The sequence below is a fragment of the Nannospalax galili genome, unplaced genomic scaffold (genome assembly GCF_000622305.1).
Source record: "Nannospalax galili isolate Female #2095 unplaced genomic scaffold, S.galili_v1.0 scaffold844, whole genome shotgun sequence".
Taxonomy (NCBI): Eukaryota; Metazoa; Chordata; class Mammalia; order Rodentia; family Spalacidae; genus Nannospalax; species Nannospalax galili.
In genome coordinates this window covers 1,380,531-1,399,253 of record NW_008351662.1, presented here as the reverse complement: position 1 = coordinate 1,399,253, position 18,723 = coordinate 1,380,531, and positions in this window count along the sequence as shown.

Below are 18,723 nucleotides of genomic sequence, written 5' to 3'. Positions count from 1 at the left end.
CAATTTAATCATGAATTTACCTATTTTAAGTTATTGTTTTGTTACATATTTCTTAGAGTATCTAGAGGGGTGAACATTAATAGCTATAAAACTTCATTAAACTGGCATTAACCCTCAGAGGAAAAACCCATAAAATTCTAAAGAAAACCCCACACTGGAGTTCAGCCTCTTCTGGCTCCAAGTCAAATTTGTTATAATAAAGTCATTCAAAACACTCTAGGAAGAACCCAGAGGCTCTGTTGAGCAAACTCATGGTGGTAGCACAGGAAATCTCTGATTCACCTAGAAGACTAATGAGCATAAAAACCGCAGGAAATCCTGGCATAAATCTTCCCAAGAAACATTAAAATAGCAAATGGGGATGTTGACTCTATTAGCAGATGAAATGAGAAACACACACACACACACTGAACATTCACAATTCTTTCTTAGAAGCCTGATCCCACATCTAGGCAGCAGAACTTCCAACTTCAAGGTCATTATTTTATAAACTGGCTCAGCAAAGAGCAGATCCACAAATCATTGATTGTCAAGAGGAGTTAAACAAAGGGCTGGCGCCACAATTTTTTTAAATGTGGAGAAGTAAAATTGAGAGACCATTAAATGGGTGATTTAGAATAAATACAAATCCACATATGTGTCCTGGGATTTTTTAGTGGGAAAATCAAGGGATGTGAGACCAGATACCAACTTTTTTTTAGTGCACATTAGTAACAGATGTGCACATTGACCCTCAGCTGTTATCTGTGAACCAACAGCATCTTTCCTACATGAGAGGTTGCAGTGAATGCACAATTGTGGATCCAATCCCTTCTTGACCAGTCCAAAATCCCTTTGTGCAAGGCTCCATATGCTTCTACACATGCAGTAAAAACTGAAGAGTAAAGTTTTGCATTATTTCTGTCTTTTAGAATGTGCATTCTACATATTGTGGCTCTCACTCGAGAAATGTAAAAATAGAAAGTCTATAAAATATTCAAAGTTTCCCTACCAGTCAGTTCTCAAAATACACTCCCAATTTAAATCATTCAAATGTGTCTATACACAAAGTTGAAACACAGGAGTTGGAGAGATGGCTCTGTGGTTAAGAGCAATGGCTGCTCTTGCAGAGGACCCAGGTTTGGTTCCCAGCACCCACATGGTGTCTAGTAACTGTCCATAACTCCAGTTGCAGAGGTTCCAACACAGTCTATTGACCTTTGTGGGCATTATCCGACATGACACAGGTACACTTACATACACGCAGGCAATACACTCATACACGTAAAATAAAACTTCATTCACTCTTATTATATTCATTTATACAGATTACCTAGTAAAGAATTGATTTTGGAGTACCTACTCTGTGAGAGGCATTGTGTATGAAAGTAAATGTATTAGATTAAACTGCCTAACTTCCTGGGAAGACAGAATACAGATTAAAAAAGGAAACGTCAAGATAAGTAGCTTTCTGGGCTGGGGAGCTGGCACACCGTTAAAACCTCGGGCTCACAACCAAAATAAGTGGCTTAGACAAAAATGCCCAATGCCCAATGCCAGAGGGGTGTCACTGCACCTGAGAATAAGGCAAATAAATGTTCAAGAAAAAGTAGTGTATAAGTAGAATGCTATATTCTGGAAGCAGATGGACGACAATCTTCTTGGTAGACATGGTACAAATGCTGAAGTATATTTTAAATGAACTTTCAAGGTCAAGTTGGTCCTAATGAAGTAATATAGTATTATGTAGGCAACAGTGAGCTATCATTTCAGGTGACTGCCATGATCAGAGTGAAGAGTCTGTGGGCATTTAAAAGTATGAGTGAGTATATATTGGACAATTCCTGAGATTTGAGGCAGACTTTTTTAAATTATTCAAATAACTGCTCAGACAAAAAGCTATTGTAATCTTGGGCTTAAATGAAGCAATGAATCCAAGGGAAGAAATGAAACCTCTCTTCTTGGTTTCTAAAGTCTATGAAAGAGACTTGCTATAGAGAATTTTCCCAGTCCTCCTAGTGAAACCAAGCCTAGTTCCTTATTCATCTCACCACACTTTTTTTTTTCTTTGCCATAATGCTGAACACTTTGGAGATAGATAGATGGTAGGTAGGTAGGTGGGTAGAGATAGGTAGATGATAGATAGATAGGTAGATGGATAGATGATAGATAGATGATAGATCGATCGTTAGATAGATGATAGATTGACGCTAGATAGATGATAGAGAGGTTGATCATAGCTAGACACAAAAACAGAGAGATGAGAAATCACAGTTCCACACATGGTAGAAAAATTATATATCATCAAAACAGAGACCAGTAGCTTATACACTAGTAAAAACATTGGTATATTTTTCAAACAGAAATGTTAGTGAGTGTGTTCACTGAAGAAGATCTCTTATCATAGTGAGATAAGAGGAAATGGAGATTACCCAAATAACAAAATAGGTTCAATAAACTCTTATTGTAATCAAGAGAGCTTATTTTCTCATAAGTCACCCCAGATAAACTAATCCCCACATCCAACAAATAAAATAGAATTCATATTTTCTCTATATATAAAGAAGTCAAGGTCAAGAAATATGGAAAATATTAGAATAAATGCTCAAGTGACAAAGTTTTGCCAATTTCTTCAATGAAGAATTAAATATAGTTATTAAAACTTGAAGTCCACTACATTAGACTACACATTCCAACCTAGGAAAATGGACAGAAGGATGTCTTGAAATCTAAAATCAAAGTAGAGCTCACACTTTGAAAATATCTTAGCTTCAAAATATCAATAAAATTCATCACAACAGTTTTCTGTTTGCAAAGCCATAGGAGAAATAGTTATTCTCCCAAGCAATCTCTCAATTTATAAATGGAGGAGGGGAATGTGAAAGGAAAAAAAGAAACTATGATTAACTTTCTTCAGAAAAATTTCAAATCGCTTCATAGGAGATAAATTTGATATTTAAAATCTTCACTACTGCGAGTTGAGTAAAGGCAAGCTCCCATCATATAATATCAGCGTAAGATCTGTCTAACCAATCACCTTTCCCCTAACATCACTGGCATTGTGAAAATTCAAACGGATATGTGGAAACTTGAGGTGTTGGCAGTGAAATGACTAGATACTGGTTCTTCAAATAATTAAACTGTGTTGGTGCATTAGATTTGGGGAGGATAGTATTTCGTTTCTCCTCCCTTTATGAAGAAGAGTCTCCCTGACATTGAGTTCAAAATGACCTTGGTGGTTTCCTTGCCTTATAGAAATTATATACTGGGACCTAGGAACCATTGCAGTTTCCAACATGGTCTTTTGAAAATTCCTGGAGCTTTGCATTGCCAAGTAAGAAGTATTTTCTGCTACTGCCTGGTGAAAAGCATACAAAAAGGCTATCTGTCATACTCCATTAATTACGGCTATAGGGCACCAGATATCTGAGTGAAGGGGTATAAGACCCTGCAGTTCATGGCTAGTTGAACACAATTATGTGGCTTTGATGTTACCATCTAACATTTATTACTGATTCACAGCAACATGAAACATAGTCCCATAGCTGTTATTTAAGATAATTCACGTATGGAACAGATGAGATGTGAAATATTTGGTCTACACATATCTGTTCACTGGGAAACTTTTATTCCAGATCCAATTTCCTCATTATAGTCATGGCAAAAATCAAAGGGACACAATAAGAACAGTCTTCCTTTGCAACACAGGAAAATTTCAAAATGTGTGAATTGATTGTGCATTAAACTGCAAATGAAGAATCTATATCGGAGAGAAGCTTGATTTGCTGCAAGATGCTCCTGGTCCATGTGGATAAGCTTTCCGACACTTCTGAATGCAAGGCGAACCTAAGCATTCCAAGCATTTTCTGCGAAGTTAACTGCAAATGAAATGAAACAAGATCCTGGATTTATCTTCATGAGCATTTTTTCTACACAGTAAAATGCAGCCCATCTTTCTCTGCTCTGCTGGCATTAGATCCATCAGTTAAGTAGCTTTAGAAGAAATAGATGAACCATTTGATTGTTCCCCTTGACATCAAAATACAAAGACGTTTAAATTTTGGGACTAATGATTTAAAATCACCTTTCTTGTTATGACAAAATGCATGACATGGCTTAATAAAATCTCCAAGCAGCTTGTAAAACAAGGTTTATTTGTATATGTCAGAAGCATTGGGCACTAAATGGATGTGGAGTGAATGGAGGTACAAACGTCTTCTGTGTGCGCTGTATGTGGGATTCTGCTGAATTGAATAGCCATCCCTGTTAATAAAGCAACCACATAAATAGACCAAGCTATAAGTGAAACAGATCTCATTAGCTTGCTTTTCTGAGGGAATGAGGTCTTCTTTGAGAGTGTGAAATAAGATCTTAAGGGCTTCTAAGAAGAAATGGAAGCACTCTACCTGGGAAAAGCAAAGAGCTCAATGATGTGAATATGATTCATCTACCATTTTTAGCTCATGTTCATGGAACTAAGTATTAATAATCATAATAGTACCATTTTCTTGTGATGAAATATTGATAATATTATCAAGGATTATAATATTTACTAATAATGATAATTACCTCTTTTATACATTTACTAAAATAATAGGAAAGAGACACCTTTGAGGTGCTAATGAATGTTTGGGACATTTCCTTAAAGAAAAGAACGTACACATAGGAAAAATGCACATAACATCCAAAGGCGTATTCATGTTTTACGGATTACTACACCTGCTCCTAAGTGTTCTTTTTAGGTTAAGAATCATAACAATTGCCTGAATGGAACAGGGCCTTAAAAGTAGACCCTTTCAATCAATTCAACAATTCTACATTCTGGATTAGCCTAACTTTAGTGCTGGGGAACTGAGCTTCTGTGTTCAACATTTAGAGGACATAGGTTTGAATTTCAAAATCGTCTGTCCTTACAGCACTGAAATATCAGTAAATTTCAGGCTAGAGTATTCTTTAGAATAACTGCTCTATAAGAATTCTGATCCCTCTCTAACTTGAGATTAAGGTAAGGCCAAATAGGATCTCTGCATTCTCAAATACTGTAGTGGAAAAGTGTTATCTGTTCCAGTCAGTGTTGTGTGTGTGCGTGTGTGTGTGTGTGTTTGTGTGTCCATGTGTAAAACTAGCTACTTTATCTTTAAACATGTATGCCCTCAGTAAAGCACTTATTAGATGATTATTATCCATCAATTACTTGTTTGAAATAGTAATATTTCTCTCTGTACAGATCTAGTTTCCTTCTCCGCCAACATGTGTGTGTGTGTGTGTATGTGTGTGTATTTGTAGTCCTTAGAAGTCTTTAATCTCAGTTTTTTGTATTGAAATTTTTAAATTTCATACATTCCCCATTCAAATCCAGAACTCCTCCCCCATCCATGCCTCTCCCTATCCCCCCAACCCTATGCACTCTGCCATACATGCTGAGTCCTAGTCATTCAAGTGTTTGTACCCAAATGTCCTTCAGTGTAAATGTGTCCACTGGAGTCTAGTCAGCCCATTCAGTGGTCATATGTAAGTCATACTCTCTCTCACCCAGCAGCAACTAGTCTCAAATAGTTCTCAATGTAGTGCTGGCCCACCACTTATTTTTCACTTCCCCTTAGGGCCCTTGTTTAATTGAGCTGACATGGGTCCAGCTGGGGAGAGGGTAGGGATAACAGGGGCACTATGACTATTAAGGGAGGGATGAGGGAAGCCAGAGAGGTGATAAAAGAGTGGAGATGGGAGCTGGAGAGGTGACTCAGCGGTTAAAAGCACTGACTGCTCTTGAAGAGGTGACTCAGTGGTTAAGAGCACTGACTGCTCTTGCAGAGAGGACTCAGGTGGATTCCCAGCATCCACATGGCAGGTGCCAGTTGTCCTTAATTCCAGTTCCAGGGGAATCCGAAGGCCTCTTCTGATCTCTGCAGCAGTGAATAACACGGATGCACTCACATACATGCAGGCAATACACTCATATAATAAATAAAATATTTTAAAAGAAGAGTGGAGATGAGTGAATCATGGGGGTGGGGTGGGGCTAGGAAACCTACAGGGAATAGTGATGCCCTAGAAACCCTATGAGAAATGCACACAGAGTGTCTGAACAATAATGTATGTGTATATCTGGGAGCAGCCTGGTAGTGAACAAAGTGCCAGATAGAAGAGACCCTTCGATGAGTGGTCCAGCACTCATCAAAGAAGCTTCTTTTTGCAACATGGGAGATGCCCAGTATTAGGTGATACATCTGCAGTAGAATCTCCACAACTACGCCTCTTGGAGCATAGCAGAATAAGGGGTTAGAGAGAGGGCTAATGCACCCCTCAGCTCGCACCAGTGATTGTTCCATGTACATCAGAGTGTAATGCACACAGAAGGCCACAACTAGCCAAATTTTGGAGAATAAGAGACTGTGGGGTGTAGGTTGGGACTCCTATATGGAGCCTCGCTCACCCGTGGCTCAGGGACCCTTGTGGAAAAGGTGGCAGAAAGATTCTAAGAGCCAGGGTTGGTTTGTGAACATAGGGAGGTGGAGGCTTCCAGGCCCTGGAGGCTTGCTCTTAAAGAGTTGTGAAATATAATTTGAGGCCTATGCGAAGGAGAGAGAAAGAAAGAGGAAAGAAGGAAAAAATGAAGGAGGAGAAAACAAACACAGAAGAGATAGAGACAGAAAAAGAAGTGGAAAGAAACAGGGCACGCAGTAACCAAAGGTGACAGGGAAGAAACGAGACAGTCAAGATCATCCTGTTTTTGTTCATGAGAAACAGCTTGTCTGAGATTTTTGACAATCATGACAATCTTTTCTGCTTCAGATAAGATTGAGTGGGTTTCGAGTCACAGACAAGCATTTTTTCCTACAGTGGATGGCTGTACTGTATTCTCTGAGCAACCAAAAGTTTTGTATGTTTTTTTTTTTTTTATTTTCAGTGTTTTCTACTTTGTGCTCTTGAGCTCAGAGTATGTGCACTCTCGTCTGTATTTTTACAACAGTTTTGTTAAACATCGTCTTTAATATGATGCTGACTCTGATGATCAATTGACATTGCCCTACAAGTTTTAAAGACATGATATGAATTAGGTTCTTTTGGCCCTTTATAGTACATTTGCTTTGTATAAGCTCGTATATGAAACAGATTTTTGTTGTAATTGTTATAAAAATTACAGATATTTGTGGAAAATGTTGAATGTTTTGTCATGCTATAAATGCCCCTTACATTTACCCATCACCCAAAGCATGCCTGTTAGGAATATTCTGCAAGTATAGTACAATTTGTTTCTTCATTATGATCACAGATTCTGTATATCTATGTACAAGTAATATTTTCTTACAAGTTAATGCAATGAAAATTAAATAAAAGATGTTATATCATTCTCATTCTTATTTGCAACTGCTCCATTCTTATTTTAAATAGACTTCATGTATGCATACATATCTAAATATATATTTAATACATAAATTATAAGCATATACATATGTATGTATGCATTTTATTGTTTACTATTTCATCAAGTTCTCCCATAAACATCTTTGTGTGCATCTTTTTACACTTGGTTTTATGAATGTGTTGCATAGATTTTTAAATATAGCTGAGTCCTGAACATATGTGTTTGAAATGTTGACAGATATTTCTGAATTGCCTTGCAACATGGCTGCACCGACCTTCATCTCATCTCACCGCACAGATCAATGCCTGCTTCCTCATGTGTTCAGAGTACAGTATCACCAGATGTTTTTTTTTTTAATGCAGGTAGTGATATAAGAAAATTATGCCATCTTAATGATTGCTAGTGCTTCTTCACATAAATTATTAATGTGTTACCCTTCCCCTCACCTCTTAATCATTGTCAAAAATCTCTGTTTCTGTTTTCAAATCATTGTTTTAGGACAATACATTCCTTCTGGGGCATGGGATGTATTTGCTGATTGTAATTTACACAGAAAGAATTACCCTTTTGGATCTAACAATTTCCATATTACTCTCTCTCATTTCTCATTTATTTATGCTGTTACTTGCTAATATATTCATTTATATTCCATCCATTTCCAAGGCTGATTTGAAGTGGCATATGATAAAATAGCAGGCATAAAGAAAAATAGCATTGAAATGGAAGGAAAACATATCCTTAAAAATTAATACAATGACTTTAGCAGTAAATCTGGTTCAGAGTTTCTTAGATATCAAGGCCAAAAGGACCAGTCAATGTCTTGATTAATGCATAGCCTATAGAAAGAGAAAATATATTAGCTCACATGGAGATAAGCAGTTTTTCTGATGCTCAATTATTTAATGACTGTTTCAGTTAGACATGAACAATAGAACATACAGTATTCTTAAAAATCTATTGGCCATAAAAACTGAGATTTTCCTCATAGAACTCTTTTTAAAGATACATAAAACCTGAAAATATTCATAAAAGAAAGACAATTCTTACAGGACAGAAGCCATTTAACTATGATGATTACATATTAACTTGAATATAAATCGTCCCTGTTACATTTAATGTATTCCCAAATACGCAGGCTCACTGCTATTGTAGTATTAAACTTTAGGTCTAAAGAGAAAATGAAAAGGGAATATAATTGTCCTGGCAAAGGAATGGCGATAATGATAATCATGACTTCTTCTCACAGAAATTACAGCTGGTCTTTGTGCCACTTGAATCATTTCTTTTACCAACAATGACACAAAACTTTAGGAAAACTAAGTAAGAAAAATTTGCGAACAACATTTCCCAGCATTAATTGAGTCCAATATTGCCTATCAATACTGGACTTAACTAATTGGTGACACCAGTTCACCAGGCCCTCACACTATCATTTTAATTTTATTAGCATGGATTGTTTATATAAAGTGACAGATTTAATGATGACTTTTTCATTTAAGTAAATCATAAATGTGACCATAGTTACATCCATTATTTTCTGTTATACCTACTTCTCCTACTAATTTACTTCTTTGTCCTCTTCTAATTTCATGTCATTCACACACACACACACACACACACACTATATATAATCTCCACATCAGAAACATCTTCCTGAATTGGATTCCTTGTTCCTTAATTACATGAGCCTCACACTTTCTATTGGATACCATGATTCTTTTAATCAACATATTCATTTTCCAAACATTTTCTTCATTGGATGAAGAACACATTGACTGTAAACTCATTTCTCAGTGTTTAGGGGTTGTTGGTTTTAGCTGAATTCTATGGGTACACAAGACCCCTATATAAAATGATGCAATGAGCACAACCACAGATCTTTCATATACATTATATCATCTCTAGATTATCATAGCTAATGCAAATGTTATAAAATAGTTGGGATGGTATAATGCTTGATGAATAAGCCAAACAAGTCCTTAGATAATGTAATTTTTCCCGAATGTTCTTGATTTGTTGAACCTGAAAATGTTATCCATGCATATTTCTTTTCTTTTCTTTTTTCTTTTTTTTTTTTTTTGATAGTGTCTCTCTGTAGCCCTAGGTGGTCTGTAGCTCACCATGTAGACCAGGCTGGCCTGGATCTCACCATGTAGACCAGGCAGGCCTGGATCGCACAAATATGGTCCTACTTCTGCTAATTTTGTGCTGGAATTAAAGGCATGTGTCACCACACCTGACTGGCCATGCCATTGGGAACAACTGCTTCCTGTGCTTTGAAAGGTGCCTTAATTTAAACACTTAATTTATCTTCATTGAGAAAATGACCAAATGCCTTTCCCAGGCGTTACCATATAATATACACTATAAATACTAAAATTTATCATAAAAGTCCAAGAGATAGATATAATACTTTACATTTTTCAATAGTCATACAGTTATTTCACAGGTTTTTGTACAGTTATTGTCTCTTCAGTAGTTCAGTAATTGTCATAGTTCTATTACCTATCAAACACCTTATGTGTTCAGTTTGGAAGTTGTCATTCTAGCAAACATGAAAGGGGCATAAATATACTTGTTTGGGGCCTGTAGCAAATTTAAAGGAATAAATGTAATGTTTTGTCTTATTGGTGGTGTAGAGATGGGGATGTACACACGTGAAAGCATGGATGCAAGGGGGAATCTGAACTCTGCAAACTAAAGAAAATAGAAAGCCTGATAAATTACATTGAACAAGTTCATTAGATTCCATTAGACAAACAATGAGATTATTATAGAAAAATTGTTAAATTGTAAAGGTAAAGCTGGTATGGTTAACTTTACCAATTTAATTTGAATTCAGAATGGCCACATATTTGATTAAATATAATTTCTAGTATGTCTATGTGTGTTTCTGGGTGAGGTTAATATTGAGTGGATAAGCTTAATTAAGCTGATTGTCCTCCTCATTGTAGATAGCACTTACCCAGTATGTTAAAAATGGAACAGGGAGGAAGCACAAGTAAGAAATCTTATCTGCCTGAGTATTTCTGAGGTGAGATTTTTTTTCCTCCTTTTTGATTTGGAATTTGTCTATAATTCCCTTGGTCATCTGACTGACAGCAGATTTGGGAACTTACCAACCTCTTAGTGTGGGAGGCTTTTTTTTTTCTTTTTTCTGTCTTTTTGAGACAGGGTCTCCATGTAGGGCCAGCTATCCTGGAACTCACTGTGTAGACCAGGCTGGCCTTGAACTCAGAGAGATCTGCCTGCCTCTGCTTCCCGAGTGCTGGGACTAAAGATGTGTGCCACCACGCCTGGACAGTGAGGCAATTTTTTTTTATTTTATATATTATATTATATATATGCAAAGGTCTCACATTCCTCAGTCTCTCTTTGTCTCTCTTCTGCTCTTCCCCTTCTCACTCTATCCATATATGTATACTGTTTATGTATGTTGTGTAGTAAATTCCTTCAAGATAAACCATCATTAAGGAAGGAAGGGCATTGGGACAAGGATGATCTGAAGGGAGGTGACACATTCCACCCTGCAGGGGAGCTGAATAAAACTCAGGAATTAAACAGCTCATACCTTGATGAATTCCCTGAACCTGACCAGATTCACTAGGCTCCTCCCTCACCAATGTTCTATAAGGACCTGAGAGACCACAGACCAGCCAAGCTGCCTGGAGGAGACAATGGTCACAGGGGAGCTTGAGGTGGCTGTTGTAAGGAAGAGGAGGAGGAACAGGAGGAGGAGCAGCAGGAGGAGGAGGAGCAGGAGGAGGAGGAGGAGGGGGAGGAGCAGGAGGAGGAGGAGGGCAGAGTGATTCAATAATTTCCAAGCAATTTACAACTCACTCTGCTCATCAATTTCAAGGCATATCTTTCTTAAGAAATGGCTATTCACCTTCTATTTTCTGCCCCATTAGGAGACTCAAGTAAAACTACAGTTTTGGAAGAGGAGCACTTACTTAGTTTCCAGTAAGGACCTGTGATTCCACAGTGGCACTTCCATCATATCTTAGTCACCAACCTATTAGTAAGAAAATGACTGTGGAATAATAAATGACCAATGAAGGGAGAGCATGACTTGGTGGTAGGAAGGCACAGGGGGAAGGCCATCAGTTCCAAGGAGAGCTGGGCCAGATGGACCTGTATGGATCCCATCCCAGGCTCATCACTGCCCCGCTGCTCTCTGGAGTGTGATGCCCAGAGCAGGGTTGCCAAGTTGCAACAGATCAGAGCTTACGTCTGGCTTCTGCTAAAAGTCCTGTGACCTTGGACATTCTTTAAGTTATTTAGGCCTCATATTTTATTTAAGCTTTGAGATAAAGATAATAATGCCTACTGTTTACAGTGTGTCATGCCTATTAAATGGTCTGAGTACACACTGTCCCTTGTGCAAGAATAGTACATATTTGGTATTCAATAAATGTCAATTCATCCTTTCTTTCCCTAGAGGATATTTTCACTCACTTGTTCAGTTACTAATTTATTAAACAAATATTTACTGACCAGTAACTCTAGGATATCAGGAACTGTGCAAAAGTAATTCAGGCAAAATGGTGAGACAAAAAGGGAGTAAACTTGCTGTACTTACAGCAGAATCATTATTTTTACTCATTATTGGAGGTAAAGCTTTCGTCTCTGGAATTGTTGAGGTTCCTAATGTCATGAGATGAGGAGACCATCACTTCGTATTAATAATTGGAAATGTCTCCACAGTTCCATGCTGTTGCTGTTTCCATACAAAGCAGTATCACCATAGCAGTGCTGACTTAACAAGCCAGCAACGCTGCAGAAAGGTGGACCGGACAGGACGGTCCTAGTCAAAGGCACATTAGCATCACTGGAGGAACATCAAAAGGTACTTATTTAATCGTAACAGTTTTCGAAACGGGGCCAGTGACACCAATGGGTAATTCAGACTGAGAAGAGCTGCACTAAAGAGTTTCAGAGCAAAATCTCCCAATCGTTCTGGGCTTCATCAGGATTAATAAAGGGTATTCTAGTTATGTGGACTTTGGATGACTGCTGTGTAGGTTCCAATCTGTTGACCAGAGACTGTTCAGTCAAGAAAGAGTGATTATGAAGACTGTTACCCAATAATGCGTAGTTTAATTATATCTATAGATGTGTTTAATTCTGTATATAATCTCAATAAAAATTTTATTCTGTACTATAATTTCCAGTATGCTTTATAATGCAAATACTCTGTTAGCACTGATATATACTTACTTTTCAAAGACTGTCACAAAAATATTCATAACTCCCAAGCACAATGAGAGCCAAACACACCAATACAAGCTGGTATCTGCTTCTAACTCACTTGCAGACTCTGCCGTTCTCAAGGGTAACCATTATTTTGATTTCTAGTAATGAAGATTTGCTTTACATATATTTTATATCTATATAAATAATTAAATGTGCTCTTGTGTCTGGTATTTTTACTAGGTATTATATATTGATTCTATGTTTTATTATATTAAATGACTGTTAGTTTAGCTGGAATGGTGGAGCATGCCTTTAATCCTCAGCAGTCTAAAAGCAGAGCCAGGAGGATCTCTTTGAGATCTAGGCCAGTCTGAAGTCTAGGCCATAGGGAGTTTCAGGCCAGCTGGGGGCTATAGGGAATCCCTGTCTCAAAAAGACAAAAAAAAAGATTGTTAATCTTATATGATATTTTGGGGGGATCATATCATAAATGATCCAGCCATTCCAATGTATAGCCTTATGACACTGAATATTTCCCATCACATCTGATTTACTCGTTCCACTGTTAGGCATTTAGGGAGTTACAAATCTTACAGTATGGATTTACTATTATGAATAATGTTACTATGAACATGTATTACATGTATTTTGGTTAAAACCTTTATAGATCATATATATGTATGTATGTATATATACAAGTCATGGTGGGCTGGATAACTTTAGTTGTCAATTTGACACATCTGGGGAGAGGGAGTCTCAATTGGCAAATTTCCTCCACTGGAGTGGCCTGTGGCCACGCCTGTGAGGCATTTTCATGATTGTTGAATGATGTGGGAGGACCCAGTCACTGCAGGGTGCCACCCCTGCACCTCTGAGCAGGTTGTTCTGTGTTGTATAAGAAAGCAGGCTGAGCATGTGTCAGAGGAGCAAGGCAGTAAACAGTGTTCCTCCATGGCCTGTGCTTCAGCTCCTTCCCCCAGCTCCTGGCCTGAGTTCCTACCTTGGGCTCCCTCACTGATGAACTGTGACCTGGGAGATGTACGCCAAATAAACTCTCTCCTCTCCAAGTTGTTTTGGATCAATGTTTTCATAAGAGCAATATGAAAGCAAACTAGAGCACATGGGTATATATGTGTTTGTGATGAATTCTGGTGCATACCCTACTTTCGATACTGAATATTCTATATAGTACCAGATATTAAAGGTTTGTTTCCTACAACAGCATTATTAGAAGGCGATAATACCATAGGAGGTGGGCCTGGTGAGAGTTCCTTAGGTCACTGGAGAATTTCCATAATGGATTTAGGATGCCTTGGTTATTTCCTCTTTTTCTTTTTAAAATTTTTTAGTGTTTATGTATGCAAGGATGATGTGTTATGTATGTTCTATGTGTGGTATATGTACTTGTTGGTGAGGGTGTGTGAGCATGTGTGGGCAAGTGCTTATGCGTGTGTGTTATGGGCACGTGTAGCAGGTGTATGTATTTCTCTTTATACTTATTTTATACTTTTAAAATAATTTCTTCACATTGCTTTTTTAATGTTTTTGATTTGCGTATTTTATGTGTATGAGTGTTTGCCTGCATGTAAGCACACCAGTGTCATGCAGAACCTGAAGCAGCCAGCAGAGGTTATTGCATTCACTGAAACTGGAGTTAAGGATTGTTGTTAAGCTACCATGTGGGTGCAGGCAATTGAACTTAGGTTCACAGGAGGGTACCACAACACTGGTTTATGGGAGAGGACCAGAACCCCAGTGCTTGGGAAGGGACCACAGTTCCAGGATCATGAGAGACAACCAAAATTCAAGGTTGAAGAGACAGGACTACAGCTGCAGGTTCATGGGAAGAACCCCAACTTTAGGTTCACTGGAGATGGTTATAGTTCCAAGGCTCATAAAAAGGATTGCAATTTCAATTTTGCTAGTTGCCTTTCTTTTCCTGACTCCATTACTCTGTCTGCATGATTATCCTTGTGTTTAAGAAAGAACAGTTTGGTGTCTTTGCAGCAAACAGTGGCAACAGTTACTTGCTGGCTTGAATTTATCTCTAGAGGGACATCTATACTGGAAAAAAACACCTTTGGCCTTTGCTCAAGGAGACAGATGGATCTCATGGGTTTTGCCTTTGTTTATTTATTTATTTATGCTTTTCATGATCAAGGTTCCGGTTTACTTTGTGTGGCATCTACAGAATTCACATATATCTCCCTGGCCAGGGGGAACCAGTGATGCGATGTCTTCTTACAGAATCATGCTTTGCAGATAGCTGCCACCCTTTCCCTCTTGGCTCTTCAGTCATTTTCTTTCTTACTTGTCAAGTCCTTTCCCCAGTGATCAGCCTTTGTCCTCCTTGGGGATTATCACCTGGGTGGTGATGACTGGCCTACCACAGGTGTGCAGCTTAGTGGCTGCCCACAGGCCCAGGCCCTGGCAAGAGAGGTGCACAGGGGCGTGGCACAGTGGAGTGCTCACAACTGCCTCCCTGAGGCACCTGATGCTCGGTCCAGGTGCCAGGAGATGGGGACCTGCACTTCCACTGGCCTGCATCTCTACACCTGGTTTTTGAGACAGGGTTATATTATTTAAATTACTTCCCCTCTACACTGCCCACTCATTGCCTACACCATTTAATCCTTTCTGTTCCATTATTTTACTTCTCCCTATTCTGACACTGTATTGTCTTCATTCCCTTGAAGGACATTTCTGTCTCTCAGAGTTCCTTACTAGTTCCCCAACCTCTATTCATATTCCAAATAAATCACACATATCTAAAACTCAAAGAAAGATAACTTCCATATGTGAAAAAAAACATGTAATGTTTGTCTTTCTGTGTTTAGGCTACCTCATTAAGTATGACTGATTCTAAGTCCATTCATTTAATTTTTAATTTTATAATTTATTTTATCTTAAAAAGGTGAATAATATTACACTGTGTAAATGAACCATATTTTTACCACCCACTCGTCAGTTGATAGACATCTAAGCTGTTTTCACTTTTTGAATATTGTGACTACAGCAACAATGAACATGGCTGGACAAGCATCTCTACAATAGGATACATAGTCCTTTGAGTACATGCCCAAGAATGGGATTAGCTGGATTATATGGGAGATCTATTTCTAGCTAGGTGAGGAACCTCCACATTGATTTCTATAGTTTTCACTCCCACCAACAGTAAGTGTTCCCCTTCTTCTACATCCTGGTCAGCGTTTTTCATCATTTGTGGGTTTTTTTTTCATAGCTATTCTAATTGGGGTAATATGACATCTCAAAATAGTTTTAATTTGCATTTCCCAGATGGCTGAGGATATTGAAATTTTTTACATGTTTCTCAGCCATTTGAATTTCATCTTTTGATAACTGTTTTGTTACATACCCTACTTTTTAATCAGCTGTTTTCTTGATGTTTACGCTTTTTAGTTCTTTGTATATGCTGTATACTAACACTCTGTCAGATATATAGGTGCTAACAATTTTATTTTTATCATTTTATAGGTTTTCTCTTCACCTGAATGATTGTGTCATTTGTCATGGAGAAAATTTTTAGTTTCAAGTGGTCTCATTTGTCAATTGTTGGTCTTAAGACCTGTGCTGTCATGTTCCTATTCAGAAAATCCTTTCCTTTGCCTAAAAATTCTGGTTTATCCCCTATTTTCCTCTCTATCAGAAGGAGGATAAGGTCTTATATTGATGTCTTTGATCAATGTGAAACTGAGTTTTGTGCAGGATGAGTGATAAGGATTTACTTTCATTTTCTTACATGAAGCTATCCAGCACCATTTATTGAATATGTTCTCTTAACCACTGTATATTATGACCAAGGTGTCTTTGTCAAAAATCAGGTGGCTGAAGGTGTTTGTGCTCATATCTGGATCCTTAATTTGATTCTGTTGATCCAAATGTCTTTTTCTGTCTTTATTTTATTTCTTTATTCTTATGAAAGTCATGAGTCGAGTATTCGTCTTGCATCTTTCCATCTCTTCCAATCCTGCCTCCACTGCTCTCACACCCTCCCACCTTCAAGTTCTTGTCATCTTTGATTACTATTGTTACGTGGACATTTATAGTCATATTGACATTGTGGAAATGTTCATACCACAAGCAATCTACAGATTTAACTCACTTTCCATAAAAATTCCAATGTCATTCTTCACAGATATTGAAATAATCATTCTAAATATCATATAGAAACACACACACACACACACACACACACACACACTCAAGTAAAACTAGGACAGCCAAAACAATTCTGAACACTAAAAGAATAGTTGATGGTTTCATGACTTCTGATTTTGTTAGGATAAAGAAATAGAGTAATAAAATTAGCATGGTTCTATGAAGAATTTCATGGGAGATTTGATGGGGATTATGTAATCTTTAGGTTGCCTTGGTGGGAGAATCATTTTCACAACGTTAATCATAATGATTCATGTGTATGGGACATCATTCCATCATCTCGTATATTCTTCGATTCATTTTGTCAGTGTCAAGTGTTTGTTATACGACACTCTCACTTCCTCAAGTAGATCAGTTCCAATATATTCTTATAGGCTATTGTGAATGAGATTGTTTCCCCAATTTCTTTTTCAGTGTGTTTGTCCTCTGTGCATAAGAAGGCTTCTGAAGTTTTAGTGCCTATTTCGTACTCTGATACGTTACTGATTATGTTTATCTGCTTGTAGAGTTTTCTGATTGAGTTTCTAGAAGCGTTTCTGTATAAAATCATCTGATAATAAGGATAGTTTCACGTCCCTTTTTCCTATTTGTATGCCCTTTTCCTCATTCATTTGTCGATTATTAAGACTTCAAGCACTACATTGAACAGAAATAGCGAGCAGACTTTGATTTCTTTCAGAATTTAATGGAAATGTCTCCAGTTACTCTTCATCTAGCATGGGGGTGAAGGCGGGCTTATCTTATATTGCTTTTATTACTTTGAGATATGCCCTCTATGTCCTTAGATTCTCCAGTATTTTTATCTTGAAAGGATGTTGGATTTTGTCAAAGGCATATTTTGTGTCTCATGAGATGATCCTGTGGTTTCTGTCCTTGAGTCTGTTTATATGACAGATTACATCTAACATTAAGTCTTTCTCTATGATGAAGTCAACTTGATAATGGTGGAAAATCTTTTTGCTGTGCTCCTCCATTCTTTTTTCAAGTACTTTCTTAAGAATCTTTGTGTGCCTCAGAGAGATTGGCCAATAATTTTTCTATTTGTTGAATTCTTGTCTGGGCTTGATATCAGCTTCATGAAAAGGATTTGGAAGTGTTTTGTTCTCTTCTGTTTTACAGAATAGCTTTGGGAGTATTTGTGTTAATTTTCTTTAAAGATATGGTAGAAGTCTATCTTGTATCATTTTGGTCCTACACAATTTTTAGTTAGAATTTTTTTTGTCCTTTTGAGACGGGGTCTCCATGTAGCACCAGCTGTCCTAGAACTCACTATGTAGCCCAGGCTGGCCTTGAACTCACAGAGATCAGCCTGCTTCTGCCTCCTAAGTGCTGGGATTAAAAGTGTGCGACATCACGCCCAAATTTAGTTAGGAGATTTAAAAATTACTGCTTCTATGTCTTTGACTGCTAGTCTAACTAAATCATTTACTTCATCTTGATTTAATTATGCTAGGTCATATATATGCATATAAGTATTTCATCTATTTCTTTTAGATTTTCCACCTTAGTAGAATATCGACTTTTTACCTCTTTTCTTATGAGTCTCGGGATTTGATTGTAATGGCTCCTTTTTCTCTGTGTTTTTATTAACCTGGCTTCTGTCTTTCTTTTTGTTAATTGGGAAAAGTTTTGTCAATTTTCAATTTTCAGTTGGATTCAGTATATTTCATATAATATATTTTAACCATATTTAGACCCCTCTCCTACCTGCACCCCTAAAATGCCCCCCACCCTACTTCATGTACTCTGTCATATATATTAACACCTATCAATTCAAATTTGTGTCCTCCAGTGTCCTTCAGTGCGCATCCATCCTCTGCAGCCTGGTTAACCTATCAAATGGCACATCCTTAAACAAAACCAAGTCAGGAATCATTGTGGAAGGACAGGAAAGGCTGTGAGCCAGAAGTGGTGGATGACCACAGGGAAGCAGGCTTTTCCAGACACCTGGGTAATTACTCATATGAACTCACAGCAATGGCTGTCCCTATGTTTGAAGCATA